Source organism: Chaetodon auriga, chromosome 6 (genome assembly GCF_051107435.1).
Source record: "Chaetodon auriga isolate fChaAug3 chromosome 6, fChaAug3.hap1, whole genome shotgun sequence".
NCBI classification, from domain to species: domain Eukaryota; kingdom Metazoa; phylum Chordata; class Actinopteri; order Chaetodontiformes; family Chaetodontidae; genus Chaetodon; species Chaetodon auriga.
This window is the reverse complement of record NC_135079.1, coordinates 7,030,144-7,047,480: the sequence shown is the minus strand read 5'-3', so window position 1 is coordinate 7,047,480 and position 17,337 is coordinate 7,030,144. Positions and strand designations below refer to the sequence as shown.

The following is a 17,337-nucleotide window of genomic DNA, read 5'->3' as shown; positions in this document are numbered from 1 at the left end:
GTCTTGCGGACTGAGACGGAGAGACACGGGAGGTGGGGAGGAATGTCAGTTAAGCTACGTTACAGGCTCTTCATCAGCAGTGCACAAGAGAGCGAGCAAATGAGGCAGAGAGGGGAAGAAAACAGCAGTTCCTGCGGTAACAGCAAGGCTTTGTCCTTTAGGGTCAAGACCTCTCTTGTGCTCGCTCAACCAAGCCTGCTGAGGGCCCTGCGCTCACTGAGAGGAAGATGAGCAAGGTCATACGAGTTTGTGCCGCTTAGAGTAGGGGTTAGGGTCCAAAATGGGAGGAGGGGGGCCACGCTGACAAAAGACCACTAACCGAGAGCCGCCGAGGTCGCCATGACGATGCCACGGCAATGCCGACACATCACGCTTCAAAATGAGCGGCGGAGGCCGGGCGGCAGGGATGTGAAGGCAGCTACAAGCGACTGCCACTGGAATTCAATCTCTCATTAAAATCAATAAATCCCATCACCGTCTTGTGTGTTAGCAAGTCTGCGCCAGCGATCACATGGCCGGATGTATGAGTGGAGCATAAATAATCCATACAGTCCGATGGATTTCTGCACAGTTGCTTAGCACGGTCACCCAGCCCCCCATGTTAGGCGCGTCCATCACAGTCAAGACCCACATTAGACAGACAGGCCGTGAAGCTGCCAGCAAGCTCCGGCTGAGGCAGATAAACACGGTCTGAACGTGACCCAGGCATGCAGACAGCCTCCTACTCTCCCATCAGCAAAGGTCAGACAACAGCATGAAGCTGGTTTCCACAGCCGTCTGAGATCTTCAAGAAAAAGCTCTGCAAATCAAACTCACCTCTGAGCTGATGGCCTCAGTGGGGAAATCCAAAATTCAAGCAGTAGTGTAGTTAAAGGAAACCATGTTATCAGAGCCAGTGGCCACTCTTCATCTACACAAACTTCAGCTGATAACTGGTGTAGTCACACAGCCCCCATGGTTAACTACTGTCTGTGGGGCATCCAATAAAGCTCCATGCTTTCCAAACGCATCAAAAAAGAGAGGACAACAAAGAGCGTGATGACACCCAGATACAGCTGGCAGCAGACACTCGAGTATGGGCTTGTCTCGCCAAGGCGTGGAGAAAAAAACACCGTAACCCTTCCAAGTACAGGAGAACATACCTTGTCAGTGAGACGATATAAAAGAAGATAAATCGCTCACATGCTATTTTTATATTCATTAGAAAAAAAAACAGCATTGCTACCGATCTATGAAACATGTTTTCTCAAAGACAGTCGCTAAGTGCAGTTTATAGATAATGAAAGAGTAAGAGTAACACTGCCTCCCTACCTTCCTCATCCTCAAACCTGAAGTCTTCCATGCCTGACAGCATGACATGCAGCTTTCCAAGAGTGTATGATGATTCAGTGTGTGTGTGTGTGTGTGTGTGTGTGTGTGTGTGTGTGTGTGCGTGTTTGAGAGAGTGGACCACAGGTTAATGTTTAATCTGCCCATACTGTGGTCTGAGTGCTGACAGACCTGTTAGGAGAAGGGCCCCCGGAGACATAACGGTGGTCTTAGAGCGGGAGTATGGGCTGATGGGGCTGTCCCGCCAGCTCCGCCTGTCCATCTGTTTGAAGTGTTCACTCTATGAGCTCAGCCTGGACCGTGCCCGCAGTGTAAACACTCGAGCAAACCATTATCACTCGGGGCTGATACGCTGGCCGGCGCCCTCTTATCGTTATGGAGATTGACCAAAGTACAGGTCGGGGACGTGATTGGATTTAAGCTGTAGTCCAAGACAGATGGGCCATAGGACAGCTAACAGTTCAATCATCCTGTTATCAGGTCACCTGCCTCGTCATTTAAGGGTCAGTGACAGTTACATTTGCAGCACAAAGCAAATTTGTCTGATATTTTTAGACCTGAAGGTCCAAACTAGTGTGTTTGCAAAGTTTAGCTCCATATACACAAGAGTACATGCTAATGTACATAAGGTGGATGCTTTTGGGTGGATTGTTCTCACATTTCGAGAAATCCATTGATTTCCATTAATTTTTGTTCATTATGAAAATCATTAGGCAAACTCACTTCAGTTAAGCCATCACCTTGAACACTGCAACAGGTTTTTCCAATATGACATTATTGTTAGACAGGTTTTCATAGTTCACAGAAATTAATGGAAACGGTGGCTTTTGGCTGGAAGAGTAAAAAAAAAAAAAAGAAAGATCCAAAAGGTGCAAAAGGTGAGCTGTGAGTAAAGTACTGTACATAAATGATTTAAGGTGCAAAGTTCAATTATTGACCTTGGAAACGGCAGTTGAGAAAACAAACTCTATCTTGCAGCAGGGCGGAGCCTTCAGTCATATCACGTGATCTTCATCACCAGGAGATCCAGATCGAGTTTACGCAAGTGTCAGTGAACTGTAGATGATCAAAAGTCTATCATTTCAAAGCACTTAAAGAGCCTCTCATCCATCCTGGCTAAAGTATGTAATTAAACATGGCCTGTAGTACAATACAAAATCTCTGTCTTGGCCCTGATATGTGGTCGAATATGTTTAGGTTACACATAACAAATCCGTGAACGTACATGGTCAAACTAAATGTCTTTTGCTTTAGCTTTAGCTTCATGCTTCAGCGAAAGCAGAAGCGAATAGAGCAACCTTTCAGTAACCGTGCGGGACAGTTTGTACAGCTTGTCTCTTTACTCAGACAGAACATCTTATTACCAGGAAATATTCCAACAGATTTCTGAACCGCCCTGTTTGCTTTTCTTTATCTCCATGGGTGTATAACAGTTCTTACATAAAACATGACTAATACATCTCAGATAAAACTATCTTTGCTGATTGATCTGAGCCACTGGGACCCCCCTACAGGAGCTACTTTACTCAGTCATATTTTCCAATCATTGGAATAATCTATAACACTCATCGAGGAAATCTGCATGTCTCACTTATTCTACTTCTAAATTTGTGGGGTGATTTTTTTACGAGGACAAGCGATAACTCAAGATGAGCTCTTGCTTTGGCCGTCGGCATATAAAAAAACGCCCACTGCTGCATGGAGTTGAGAAATAAAACAGTAAGTTGCATAAACCCCAGCGGACTCTGACCTCTGCATTGACAACGTGTTCAGTGTCAAAATAATAATTACAAGCTCACACACGCTCACAAGACACAGCCGATACAATCTGACCATAAAACAGCGCAGAAGGTGCAATGTGACAGTGTATCACGTTACCTCAGAGGTCTGCTGTGACCCGACCCTTCACACCTGCTGTTTATAGCACGTCATTACATGGTGGAAAATGTGCCTGCATATGTGTGTGTGTTTGTGTGTGGGTGTGTGTTAGCTGTGTTTGTGTGTGGGTGTGTGTTAGCTGTGGAGCCAAAACAAGCATATGGTGAAATTTATGATGACATCAAGACTTCATTGATCAATCAACCTGTGGTTGTCAGTTTGGGGGAAACAGACCATGTCAAAAATCTGAATTTAGACACATGGGCTCACTGTTGTTATGGACTGTAATACAGCTAGATGTTTCCAGGTAACTTTTGTGATCACTTAAATGTTTAGTTTGAGCGAGATACTTGTATTTCTTCAGCTGACATCATCTCCAAATGTTTTGTTTCTTGTAAGGCTGCAGGGGACGAGGCAGATTTTTGGCTGCTGACATGAGTGATACAATAAGCATTTTTTACCTTAAGTGTTACATAAATATGAGCTTCCATTAACCTGTTAAACACTAAAGGGCAATGAGGCAGCATGCTGAAGTGCTAAGCAATGCATTTATGGAGCAATTGTGTTTAAAGGGGATTTACAATGAATCTGATTGCATGCTGCATCTTTGTCTGGCTCAGAGAAACATGAGAGAGACAGTGGATTCAGGCAAGTGTTCATAATAAGACTGGTAGCCATTATCAGGCCTATCGTCTGTTTTTTCTGCTCTGGATGGAGTCCGATGTGTGAGTGTCAGGTCATATGGAGAAATGGCACAGCTGCTGTGTAAACTTGCCCTGCAGTGCAGCCGCAGCTTAACTTCCACTGTGTGTTAAATGCATTTGCAGCAGAACGATCGGCGGGCTCGACCCTCGCTTCTCCCAGCAGCTACCAATCGCCAATCGCCAACACCGCTGTCCTTAAGCAACACCTCCACTTGGTGCCAAATGCTGGCTGCCACTTAGCTTGTATTTCCAAATCAGTCGCAAGGATTGAGCAGGCCACCATTACAAAACCTCCCTGCAGGTCATCCAAACAGTAAATTTCAGAGTGGGGAAACTGCAGCAATCTTTTCCAACTGATTTTATCGCTTGACAGATGTAGGGCTGGGGTAACGACAGCAAACAGCACTTGCATGCATTGAACTGGGCCAACAACAGGCCATAGAGCCTTTATAAGTCAGCTGTATGGCCTGTGCCAGTCACCTTAACTCACACTCCTTTTATGATCTATGCTATCGTTGTGCTGGGTTCATTTATTGCATTTTACTGATTGTCGTCCCATTACTCATCCACTGATACGCAGGAACGCTGCTGGATGGCAGAGCCGGAGCACAAAAATGTGAAAAGAATGCAAAACATGTGGGTACGGCTTTCTCTCCATAATGCCAATGCAATTACTTCTAACCAATTTTGGAGTGGAGGAAATTAAATGCTAGCGCTCAGAAGTTTCAAGGCTCGACAACAGACGTGTTTGAATATTACGTCCGAATGTGCTCTGCACGTCGGTACAGACTCACATGCAGGAGGAGGTCTGGCACACGCTCACCCTCCAGAAATAAAAAGCATTACACGCGTGATGAGCATCATGCAGATATCACGGCTAGTGCCAAAGAGGAGGGAATGTTCAAGTGGGACTGTACCGGTCCACCAGTTGCTCTGTCCCCTGAGGCCCTGCCAAGATACAACACCCGCGTCCCCAGGCGACACGGGGACAGCACACAAAGCCCTCGGTCTGTAGCTCTGTGAACTCTGACTGACCACCTTGAGCAGTGCTGCCAAGAGACATTTTACATGCTGTGGCTTGATTTAGGAGGACAGTACAAGTGGTACAACATTACAGGGGGTTCTTTACATTCTCCTGCTACTGTACATGTGCAGGAATCACTCTCAGGGATTGGTGATCGGCCCTTAACCATGCTATGGTTGAGGGCCGAAATGACAAGTTCACTGACTGATCAGCAGAAAATTAATCAATAACAATTGCTGGCTTCAACTTCAAACAATAGAAAGTTAAATATTGTCTGGTTTTGGACTGTTGGGAACACAAAACAAGCAATTAGAAGGTGTGATTTTGAAATTTAGCTACTTGTGGTGAGTATTTTTCAGCAATTTTATACAGTAAATAATTAACAATAGTCATAATCTGCAGATTAGTCACCAATGAAAATAAACAGTATCTGCATCTCCACTTTAATAAGGCATCTTCAACCGTCTCCCAGGCTACCCTCATCTTTTCCCAAAACAATCTTTGCCCTGGGGTGTGCTCGAGGACTTTCCAAAATTGTTTTAAGGGAGTTTCTGCATTACTCAAAGACAATAGAGCGCCGAGTGCCAGAATGCAGAAATCACCAAAAAACTGAGATGAGGAGAACATGAAGCTGGGAGCATTTCTCTCTGCCCAGACAGCTGTGTGTATCTTATTACATTTTCCAACATGACACTGGAGTCCTGAGTTCCCCTTTTCTGGCTGCCAAACCAGCCTACGTGTTTGTGGGGAAGCACGCAGCACACAGGCCTGATGACAGTAACGCTCATGTGCTACTGTAGTGGGATCACTGAGTACAACGAAAACCCTAAATGTTCTGCTTCTTTTGGCTTTGTGCGTGCAGCAAGTAAGCAGAGCCGCGATCGGTAAATCTAGAAAAGGGTGGTGGCTTTCCAAAGGTTATTCATTCATTTCACACGACCTCGACTCCACAAATGATGGGACGCTGCGTAAAAAGTAAATAAAAACTGAATGCAATCATTGCAAACAAACTGTGTTTACTGTCAACAGTTTTATAAAGTTTTCCTGAGCTCATGCAGTAACATCCTTCATCCAATCATGTGTTCACAAAGTGGTGAACCTCGCTCCATCCTCGCTTGTGAACGACTGAGCCTTACCAGGATGCCGCTTTCATACCCAATCATGATACTATCACCTGTTACCAATCAACCTGTTTACCTGTGGAATGTTCCAAACAGGTGTTTTTAAAGCGTTGCACAACTTTTCCAGTCTTTAGTTGTTCCTGTCGCAACGTGTTGCTGTTTTCGATTGAGTACGTGCCAAAGATTATCAAAATGATCAAATTCTGTGTTAGCTATGGTTAACACAGCATCCCAAATGTTTTGGAATTAGGCTTGTATACACACACACACACACACACACACACACACACACACACACACACACACACACACACACACACACACACACACACACACACACACACACTCCGCCATCACATCATAAAATATCACCTTACCAAAAACACCCTTGTAAGCTACACAGCTCACACACACTAGCCAATCTACATCCAAAACAACTGTTGCCATGCCTCAACCTTCAGTTTGGTCACCCGTCTCTGTCAATTTGCAAACTAGTGCCAAAGACCTCTGTCAGACCACAACAAGAAAAACTGACACCAGATGTACACAGAGGAGAGGTAGAATGTGTTCAACAGCGATGAAAGGCTTTCTGTCTCGGCTGATGAACAGATCTGAAAGAGAGTAGATAAGACCAGGGATAGGTCATCGATGAGGATTTCTACAGGCCTCCACTCACGTGGAAGAGGATCAGACCTTGATGCCTTAACAAAGAGACAAACAGAGTGACAAATAGGATGTGAGGACTAGAGACACAGAGAGACAAGAAGGTTGTGGTAAGAAAGACGAGACGATAGACCCATCAAATCCTCCTGTCAAGTCCCGTCATGGTTCAAAATACAAATTCAGCTTAAATACAGCATCCCTCCCCAATCATCAGCACAGACAATCTCTTGACCAGAGCTGCTTACTGTAAGTCTGGAGGGCCTCAATCCTATTCAGCCCAGAAGGACTTTACCAGAAGGAAGGCTCAAAGGGGAATAGACCTGGTTCAGGTGAAGGTCAGACCTGGGCGACAGAGGGCACCGGCTGCAAAACAAACAGACCGCAGAAGTGACAACAAACAGCCAGAGAGACCACGCTCGGACTGGAAATAGCACTGTGTAAAACACTGAGGGTGTGTGTGTGGGTGGGTTTGGTGCTGCGGGTCACAAATGAGAAGGTGAAATTCGATCCAAGAAGTACAGTTTAAATAACACATCTATGAGTCTGAAGGCTTATCAGACGCCAAACCACTAGTTAGCTATTTATCACACAAGGACGGGTTTTACAGCTGTGGAGGGTTATCATTTTATCCTCCATCACGATGACTATGACATACTGCAGAATCAAAACTTTTCCATTACAAAGTCATACACGCGTTTGCATGTATCTGATTGAATGAGTGAATGAGGTCTAAATTCAGCCTCCACCCCTTTCTGCAGTCTGAATTTCTGCCATTTTTACTGTCTTCTAATCAGCACACCATGAATTTCTTCCAGGAAAGACAAAAAGTGAACCCTGTTATTCTCATTTGAATGATTATCACATCTTGCTTCACTGTACTGTATGTTGGCCTGCTTTTCAGTCCGCTTTCCAGTGAAACCATCTGGAACAGCTATAAGCACGTTTGCCTTTAAATGTAGCTGGAAACTAGATTGTTTCAAGCACATCGCGGCCTACATTCGCCAGCACCAGACCCACTTCCTGTACGTACTTATTTCTCTGGGGTTGCTCTAACAGGTGAGAAATACCTGAAGCACCCTCCAAGCAGAAGTGTTGATAACAAGGCAGTGGTGCCACACATCCTGGCTAGTGAGTGTCTACAGAGGCGGAGGAGTTTTCTGGAATTAAATTTCCTTTAATGCACACAAAACAAATGCTGGATATCAGGATCTAAGACACTCTCAAAACCATGTCCAAAGCTAAAACTTCTTTCCACTGCTCTCCACCATCGGCGATGCGGGGATTTGAAAAATAGGTCAGTGGAACAAGGCTCTTGTTGCTAAACATACTTACAATTCATCCCTTTATGGACCCACGACAGAGATGAATGATAACCTCTGCAGAGACTGTGCTGCTAAGAACAGAACCAGAAAGTCCTGTTTGAGGAGCAGAGAGGAGAAAACACTTCACGAAAGACTGTCACTCCAGGCTGTGAATGCAACCAGGCAGAAGCTGATTACAGGTCTCAGGTTCCTGGAGACAAAACTGTCCGAGTGCAGCAGCGAGGCTGGACAGAAACCAGCAATGGAAAAAAACAGCAGCAGGGAAAGTTCCTTTAAGGTTAACTCAAAGATGCAAAAACACTTCAGACAGTTAGTTTCTAGAAACATTTTTCATGCATTGTGCATGAATGATAAGGGTATCTTCAATGCACTGTCTCTGTCTGATTACAATAGTGAAGCTTTAAGGTGAATTACAAGCACTGACAGTCTTACCACACCCTTCAAAAAGCCCACTTGCTAATGCAGTATGCGGAAAGTTCTGCAGACAGAGTAGATCCACAAGCATGCAACCTGGTATTCACCAGCAGGTTAACATATTATTACTATTTGATCATGGTTTGGTATGCAGATTTTGACATTAGCTCTTGGAACATTTTCAACTTGATGTTTTCAATGTGCTTTAGTCGTCAAACAAATAAAACACGCTGTCACTCTGAGGCTATGTCAAACATTACACGATTATTAATGGATTTTTAACCACACTCAGCAGAATGACAAGGTGTGTAAAAGAGGTTCTGAGTGAAGACCTTTGATCCCAAAGTAAATGCCACGTCAATGTGGAGACTGGCTTTAAGGGTTAGCAAATAGACGGGGGGACTCATGCAAAAGCTCGGTACACAGAGGACTGAGCTCTATCTCAGTGTATTCACAACCGGACTGCAGAATGGAGCGTCTGTCTTCGGATCACCTTCAAAGTCTCCCTTTTAGGAAACATGCCAGCAAAGAGAAAGATGCAGCTTTGCAATCAGAGCTAAAGATTGAGGTCTCCTCCAGCCATGTACAAACCTTCAACCAGCCCGTATCGGTCAGGAGTCACTAGCCTAATGTCCTAATGTCGCCTTGCAATTAACGCACAAGAGGAGAACAAAATATCTAAGCGAAGTGAGAAGTTGGGTTTTGGTGTTTGAAGAGTAAATGACTAAAAATTGTGCTGCCAAGCTTTGACTTTGGAGAAGTTTCAGGTTATAAGACGAAACAGCAGAATTTGCACAGTGCACCCTGCGACTTGTGAGGAAAGAAGGGCTGCATTCCTATATTGCTTCAGGGAATGGGACAGGTACGGCAGGATTTGGCTCAAATTTCACTTTCACAGAACAAGAGTGTTACTGAGAATTGAGCGCTGCAAGGTGGTCCCTTTTCCAAAGGGGGGACTAAATCGCTGGTCCAGGTGCAATATCACAGCATTCACACCATCAAATGAAGTAATCTAAACACAAAGTGAGTTTCTGCCTAAATGAAGTCACTCCATGCAACGGTGCAGAGGTGCACACAGAGTTCAGCGAGGCCTGAACTTCAGCCAGTGCTCGTTGCATTGGGTGGTGGGGCGCAGAGAGCCTCTGGGTTATTTTAGCTGTAACCTCACAGCATCTGCGGCTACATATTAACCCCAGCTTCAACCATTCATCCATCACTTCACAGCACTGAACACAGGTCGTGAGCAATAATTACAATCTATGATTTCTAGGACATATTTCAACCCATCGATCATGAAATGCATCATAGGTTCAATTCAGGCGTGGAACTTTGATGCATGTCTTTGTCTTCCTTCACTTCCTGTCACATTTCTCCTGTTTACTGTGCAATAAAGGTGAACAATGGCCAAAAATATACTTAAAGGAAAACATTTTAATCTAGAAATCAGGTTCCTAAGAAGAATCCCAACCCTCATCTCTGACATGAAGCTCCTTCACACACTTTGGAAACTGCTCAGGAGGTCATATGCAGGTGTCATGCAGGTGTTTCTAACATTTGGAGCAGAGTATCTCCAGCTTTCCACACCTTGACTGAAACAGCATCTGCATCAACTCTTAACTTCAACTGACTTCTTAACATTAGTGTCACTGTCACCAGAGCATCAAGCATGTTGACTACAAGCCCACATGACAAACATCACTAATAAACACACACAACGAGCCTCTTCAACACCGCTATGAAAGCAATAAGGCGCACCAACAAGCCAATAACTAGCCTTTGTGTCGAGTGCATGGCTTACTAATGAATAGAGATGTTGCCTATTGATCAGTGAGCGCCACTTCAGCTGCGCAGGCGTGCAAACTGAAATCAGATTAGCCTGCGTCCGTACAATAACAATGCTCCAATAATCCTGGAAGAATTTATTAATGTGCCCCAGCTGCCTGTAAACAACCGCGTGCGGCTTTCCTGGACGAACCCCGGAGAGCGCAGCTCCTCGGCTGCAACCGGCTCTGTGCATTCAACAAAAATTCCCTCACACAGAGCCCCTCAGCTGCTGCAGGAGGGGGTGCGCGTCTTGGATAAAAAGGCCAAATGAAGACATCTACCTTACAATAGACAGCCCAATCCGAAGCCGCCATATCCTCGGAGAAATCTGGCCGGGTCGAGAAGCGCTCGGTGCGGGATCAAGAAAGCGACGAGGAATTAAAAAAAAAAAAAAAAAAAAAAAAAAAAAAAACCACACACACACACACACTCCCCGAGCCCAACCGCGTCCTTGTTTGTTTCCCAACACAGCGCTGCCGCTGTCAAAAATCCCCCACCATGTCCATACAAAGCAGCGCCATGGAGCTCACACCCGCAGGAAGTGACCTCATGACTGACAGCTGGCGGAGAGAAGGCGCACACCCCCCTGACACACCTATAGTTTCGGCGAATAGCGAGAGCGCAGCAGTTTTCCCTTGAGACGGACGCCCCCTAACCATGGTGACAGCCAGAGGGACCGGAACAACAGTCTCCCCCCGCGCTGCCTGTTCAACGCTTTCCTCAAACAAACACCGAGCAAAGAAAACAGAGGCTGCAAAAATACACGTCTGATTGCGTGTAGGACTGATAATTGATTGCAGTGCGTTAATCAGATACATCGATCCTGCGCCGAACGCGCACAGGCTGGCAAAAAGTGTAGCGCTGTCCTCACACGACCCTCCCTGGCTCACCCAAGTGTTTTTACGTCTCTCCTGCTCTCAGTGCAAGACGATAAAGCTCAGCTCAGTGAAGCTTTAATGGCATCAAGTTTAGATGATACGAGAAAAAGTAAACAATGCACGCAATGAATACATGGAAGCAGTGATACACATGAAAGAAATGCTGCTAAACACTTGGACAATTCTGAGAAAGTACAGGATAAAAACACAGTTTAAGCGGAATCAGAACACATTTAATTGTAAGGATTCGACCCTCGTGCAAATGTACAGTGAGACATAACAACAAAGACTACAAGGAAAAACTGAGCATGCAGCTTTTAGAAGTCATCAGTGTAAACTGTGCAGAGAGTAGTGCAGTAAGTTACTCTCTACACAGAGATTATTGATATACAGAGTTATTACATGAGCAGTTAAGCTGAGGAGAGTTTGATGGAGCACTTCTGGTTAGAAAGGACATTTGGGGAGAATTCAATCCATTTTATTTAGATTTTGTCCAGAAAGTGACCTTACAGTGTCTCACAAACCTGCTTCTGTTGATGAACGACCATCACGATCCCCTTCATACATGCTGAAGACATTATACAAATGCTTTTTTTGAATAATATCTTGAGTCTGATGTGGTTTTTCCATAAAATTCAGAACATTTACTCCTGCACTCACTCACATTGAAAAAAATACATATATTTTGCTGCACAACAGCCTTCAAGTGTTCAACTCGAAAAACATGTTTGAATCCAGGGAGTCGTGTTTGCCTGTATACAGATCTTGTTATGTGGAAACTACAGAACTGTAGCAGTCTGACAAAACACACATTTCTCTGAAATCTGAGCAAAAGAGACCACAAATTTACATTTCCAGATGCCTTGGCAGTGTGGTATAGTTTAAGGGATGATCCTGCTTATCATGCACAAGAAGACCAATCCACTTTTCAGGAGAATCACATGGCAGCTGGAGAAAACTTAGCGCTGCGCACTGACGCCAGGCCAAGTTCTGAGGGTTTCCAGTCAAACTGTTGCAATAAACTGCACATTAATGAAGCAGCTCTATTTTCTCAGCTCACGCCAGATGCTGAGTGTGCAACCCCCGTTCGCCGATTGCATCTCTCTGCGCTCTTGTTTCTTCATCCCGTTCCCCGGCCCAGCTCCTCATCACATTCTGTCCACGTCTCTGGCAAAGCATTGTGGGTGTCGCTCTACAGCTTGGCTCAAGGCCTGGGAGCAGATACTGGCCAGTCTGTATGAGTCCTGGGACCAAAGTGGAGACACTCACAACTTCCACGTGCACTCGGCACTTCCATGCATAGTGCTGGGAGAAGTATTCAGATCCTTTACTTAAGTAGAAGAGGAAATACCAGAATATAAAAAGATTCACTGGAAATGTGACCCGTGCTTCATCTCATCATCACATAATAGCACTTTAATGTTGTAGTTGGTTGAGGTGAAGCTAATTTAAGGCCCATTTCAACAAACACCCATGCTGATGAAGTGCCCTGAGAAGTCACCCATAGTTCAGCTCTGCATGGAATTAGAGGTAAGGAAAGGGAACATTTCCCTGCCCGATTAGTGGAGAATCACCCTGACTCAACATCTGGCTCTTCGTGTAAAATCCTGGTGGAGATGATTAATGTGTATGTAACATTTTAATGTAGATAGCTAAGAACCTTGGAAACGAACAAAACAATCAAAGGTCAAGGACCTTTTACTTGCTTTCTCTGGAGCTTTCAGTCATATCCCATGATTTTCATCAGTGGATGGAGCTTCCGCTGTTGTCATGGAGACGGCTCTGTTGGCCAAGAGGCTGATTTCAGTGATAGCTTTAGGACTTGGTGTTTACTCTAGCACGAAAGTTCAGCAGTGAGCTTGGGAGTAAAAGTTAGATGACATTATGCCAACTCAAGATAACAGAACAAACATGCTGCAGATAGAGCGAGTTTGGATTGGTTTGTCTCACTTAATATACTGTTGGACAGTTAAATCTGTAACAATGGGTCGTATTTTTCAGGTATGTCGTGGAGTAGAAGTATAAAGTAGCCTAAATCAGGATCAATAGTAAAGTAAGTAAAAGTATAGAAGTAAAAGTACCCAAACCATCATATTTTATAAACTTCATATGTTCTCTGGGCAAAAATCTCAAATGGTAAAGTAACTAGTTACTAAAGACGGATAAATGTAGTGAAGCAAAAAGTAGTTCCCTCTGAGATGTAATGGAGAAGAAGTATAAGGTGTTATTAAAAGTACCTCAAATTTGTACTTGAGTCCTTGAGCAAATGTACTCTGTTACATTCCACCACTGAGTAAATGTGCTTATCTATATTCATCCACTGCCGCAGAGCCAGTTGTGTCTGCTGCTAGAGGATCAGGGAGAAACAATCAATGCGAAATCTTGTCGAAATAGATGAATCTCAAACATCCACCCACGCAGATGTCAGCTGCAGTGCACTGAGCTTCTCCAGGCCGCCGGTGATTTCTCCACGAGAGGAGGACATGGAGAAACATTAGACTCAGAAGCTACGGCTCGTTTCAACACGACTCAAGAGAGAAGACCGAGACAGAGTCCACAGTAATGAGCTACGGTCAAGACATTCTGTCTGGACAACAGCTGGTTTCCCAATTAAGGGCAAACTGAGTTTCCACATCCAGATAATATCATGACAACTGCCCCATTCGTGAATATCTGTCCCTGAACTGAACCTAGAAAAGACGGTGAAAGAGGAAAAAACTGACTGAAGTAATTTATGGTTATGAAATGACACCCGTCCTCAGAGCTACATCTTATGGGGAGACTCACTGCTTCACTGTCCGGCTCAACTTCATGGATTTGATTGGTTTTGAAGCTGCTGCATCAAACTGAATCCTGCCACAACATTTTTGCTGTGATGAAATTACCAACAAAGCACATATGCTGATGTCAGTATTTGTAGTACTTGTGTACTATCCTGCAGTATGAATGCATATTAATAACATATGACATTTAAAGCTGCAGTAGGTAACTTGTATAAAAGTAATTTTTTTGTCATATTTGCTAAAACTGTCCCTACGCCCAGACAGCAGTGCATGAAACATGTAATCTGTCAAAAAATGGCTCCATTGGTCCCACCTACTGCTCCTACTGCAATTTGCAAGAATCCATCGTGCCCGACACAAAACAACCAATCAGAGCCAGAGGAGCGTCTGACATCTGTCAATCACTACTCACACCCTGCGAACCGCCCCCTCCCTCCGTTCATGCTGCCAGCTAAGACAACAAATAACCATAAAGCTAATATGGTGATTGTTACAGTAACACTCCGCAGCGCGTACGGTATGTTAGCGACTGTGATGCAGCGGCTGGGCAGAGTTAGCTTGTTTCCGATGCTAAGGCTAACGTTACTGGTTGTCACGTGCAGACGCCGCAGGGAGGAGGGGCTTGGAGGCAGGACGTGGAGGGGGAGTGATGTGGAACTTGTGTTGGTTCAAATTTTCAGGCTAAGTCTGCTCTCTTCTCCATCTTACCTGCCGCAGCTTTAACCCTAGAAATTAACCAAAATGGTCTGTTTCTCAGTCACATGTTAAATTGTAGAACAAGCGTGAGGTATTTGGGGAACTAACACATACTTCCTTTGTCAGGGGCTAGAACTGTATGGTGACCCACTGAGGTGCAGTAAGTGGGTCAGTGTTGACGTTCAACAGCAGCCAGACCTCTGCTGCCCCCTGCTGCTGAGAAGCTGCACAGTCACCATCCAGTTTTCAGGCACACACAACATTTTTTTCTTAATTCTAAAGCCATTTTTACTCTGTTTGTTTGCTTTTTTAAACCTGGTTCTGTAGTTGTTTTTTTAATGTAAATGCTAATAATAATAATACATTCTACTTAGATAGTGCTTTTCAGAACACTTAAAGATGCTATATATATTTATATATATATATATATACTTTAAGAAGTATTTTTTCTTACCAACCTGTCAGCTGATTATGCCTGTTTTGTGACATGTGAATTGCTGCTACATCGGAGTTTTCCTCAGGAGATCAGTTTCTATCTGTCTGTCTGTCTGTCTGTCTATCTGTCTGTCTGTCTGTCTGTCTATCTATCTATCTATCTATCTCTGTTTAGATTTTCATTAATGATTGATGCATTAACTGCAGCCAGACTTCTATAATCAGCGTCATATATTTATTAATTAGATTAAATTAGCTGATGAACAGCGAATTAATCTGCAACAATTTGATGATGAATGAATTGTTTAAGTCATTTTTAGGCAGAAATACCAAAAATCAATTTGTTCCAGGCTCTAAAATGCTAATTTTCCTGGTTTTAAATGATAATAATTTGAAAATCTTTGGATTTTGGACTGTTGGCTGAGCAAACTTTTGAACATTGGATGACTTCACTGTGGTTTTCAGGTAATTGTGATGGGCATTTGTCACCGTGCTCTAGTGTTTTATAGAACAAGTGATTAATTAATAAAATAATCACTGCTTGCAGCCATAAGGGGAGGACGAAATAACAACAGCAAGAATACAATGTGAGAAAGAAGATAAGGTAAATTCGGTGCAAACATACGCTTCTATGGAGAATACTGAATGAGCATCCACTAGGTGGCGCATTTGGTACGTCTATCATTGAGTGAGGCCTGTAACTGCTAAGTTCTATAGGTGATTCATATTTTTTGTTTGTGTGTGCAGAAAATGTAAATATGAATATAGACAAAATACATTTGCTCCAGCATTCATTTCCTTGGCCTACATTTCAGACTGAATATTACGTTTCATAATCACCGTGCTGCAGATTAATGTGACTGAATCTATTTCGATACGGGCTTAGCTTTTCTTCATTTCAGCAAATGCACTCTGCTCGGTGGTTTATTTGAGGGGCCTGCCCACACAGAGCCCTCAATCCTATCCACTTACATTCGATCAATAACACTATTCCATTTATACAGCTATGACATCATATGAAGGCTTGGAAAAGCAGCGCTGAGTGTTAGTCTTGTCAAATTCCTGGCAACTTTGTATAAAACAACAGTATATTATTGAATTCTGACTCATATGTTTCAGACTGACTCTTGAAAGCTTTTCATTAGTTCCTTATTGCATGGGAAAAGAATATCCCAGGGTACATGTCAAAGCTTTTTGCAATGTTCTCAGCGAAGCAGGAGGAGATGAAGGATGGAGGATGGCCTTTAGAGATGCAACCCCAGAGACATGATGCACACAGAGCCATTGTCTCATCAGGCTTAGTATTCAGCTCACTTTGCTCTATCACCAGGGCCAAGGCTCAAATCAATTCAATATGGAGGGGGACAGCCACGCAGTGGGTGCAGCCCACATACAAATACATCCAACACTGGTCTAGACACATGGGATACAGTACAGTGGTAATTTTTTTTTTTTCCCACGCTGCAACGTTACTGCTCTGTGCCGTGCTCCTCCAGTGATGTGCTGTCACATAATCCTTCTCATTGTGTTGGAAATATTTGGTGAATGTGTAACTAGCTCAGCACGTTTGGTGTGAAACCATGACATGCAGAGTTCAAAATACGTGAAAACCGAGGCGGTGCAAGTCTGTACAGTAGGAATGTGTGAGTATAAGCATATTTATGGTAAAACGTATGAGCTACCTCTGACAGAAAGCTGAGCGCTGGTTATATGGCTGTTCAGTGAGGGCACAAGGGTGAATGAGGGCTCTCACTGTGAATGACAGCCCCAAGTCTGACCTTGATTATGAGATACAAGGCTGCAGTCTCAGACAGTGAGGCATGTCTGATGCCCCAAGTTGGCCTGATACCGGTTGGCACTCACCTCATCATCTATCTGTGTGTGTGCGATGGCCAAGGAGAGAGATAGAGTACTGTAACCATCATCTGTTGCCATATGAATCATGCTGTAGCCCAGGAGGTGAGATTGTGCCACGGCTCTTCTTTCCATCTGCTCCGCTTTGGGCTTTCAGGACATGTCTGGGCTGCCGGCTGATCCCGGGAAAGGATGAAGGTAGTCATGTCCGCGTTTTTCAGAAATGTTTCCAAAAAACCATTCAAAAGATAATGATGAAAATGTTTGGCTGTGTTCGATACAGGCTGGCAGAGAAGAGGGCAAACACCACTGCAACATATACTGTATGTAAAACATTTGGAACCAATATAGTCTCTCCAAAATGATGGGACGTGAGAATAAAAAACAGAAATAAATGCCAAAGGCAAACTGA

General features: G+C 44.0%; 1 protein-coding gene across 2 annotated transcripts in view; it reads right to left on the bottom strand.

Moving 5' to 3' along the window:
• Positions 1 to 10,822, bottom strand: part of pparab (peroxisome proliferator-activated receptor alpha b) — a 30,844-nt gene extending 20,022 nt beyond the window's left edge. Inside the window, exon 1 of one of the 2 annotated variants that reach the window (XM_076732612.1) lies at positions 10,561 to 10,822. The gene's annotated coding sequence lies outside the window, so the exon portion shown is untranslated. Of the gene's footprint in view, positions 1 to 6,964; positions 6,994 to 10,560 lie in introns of those variants that run through there. The other variant, XM_076732611.1, reaches the window with a different exon arrangement.
• Between the last annotated feature and the right edge of the window lie 6,515 nt (positions 10,823 to 17,337).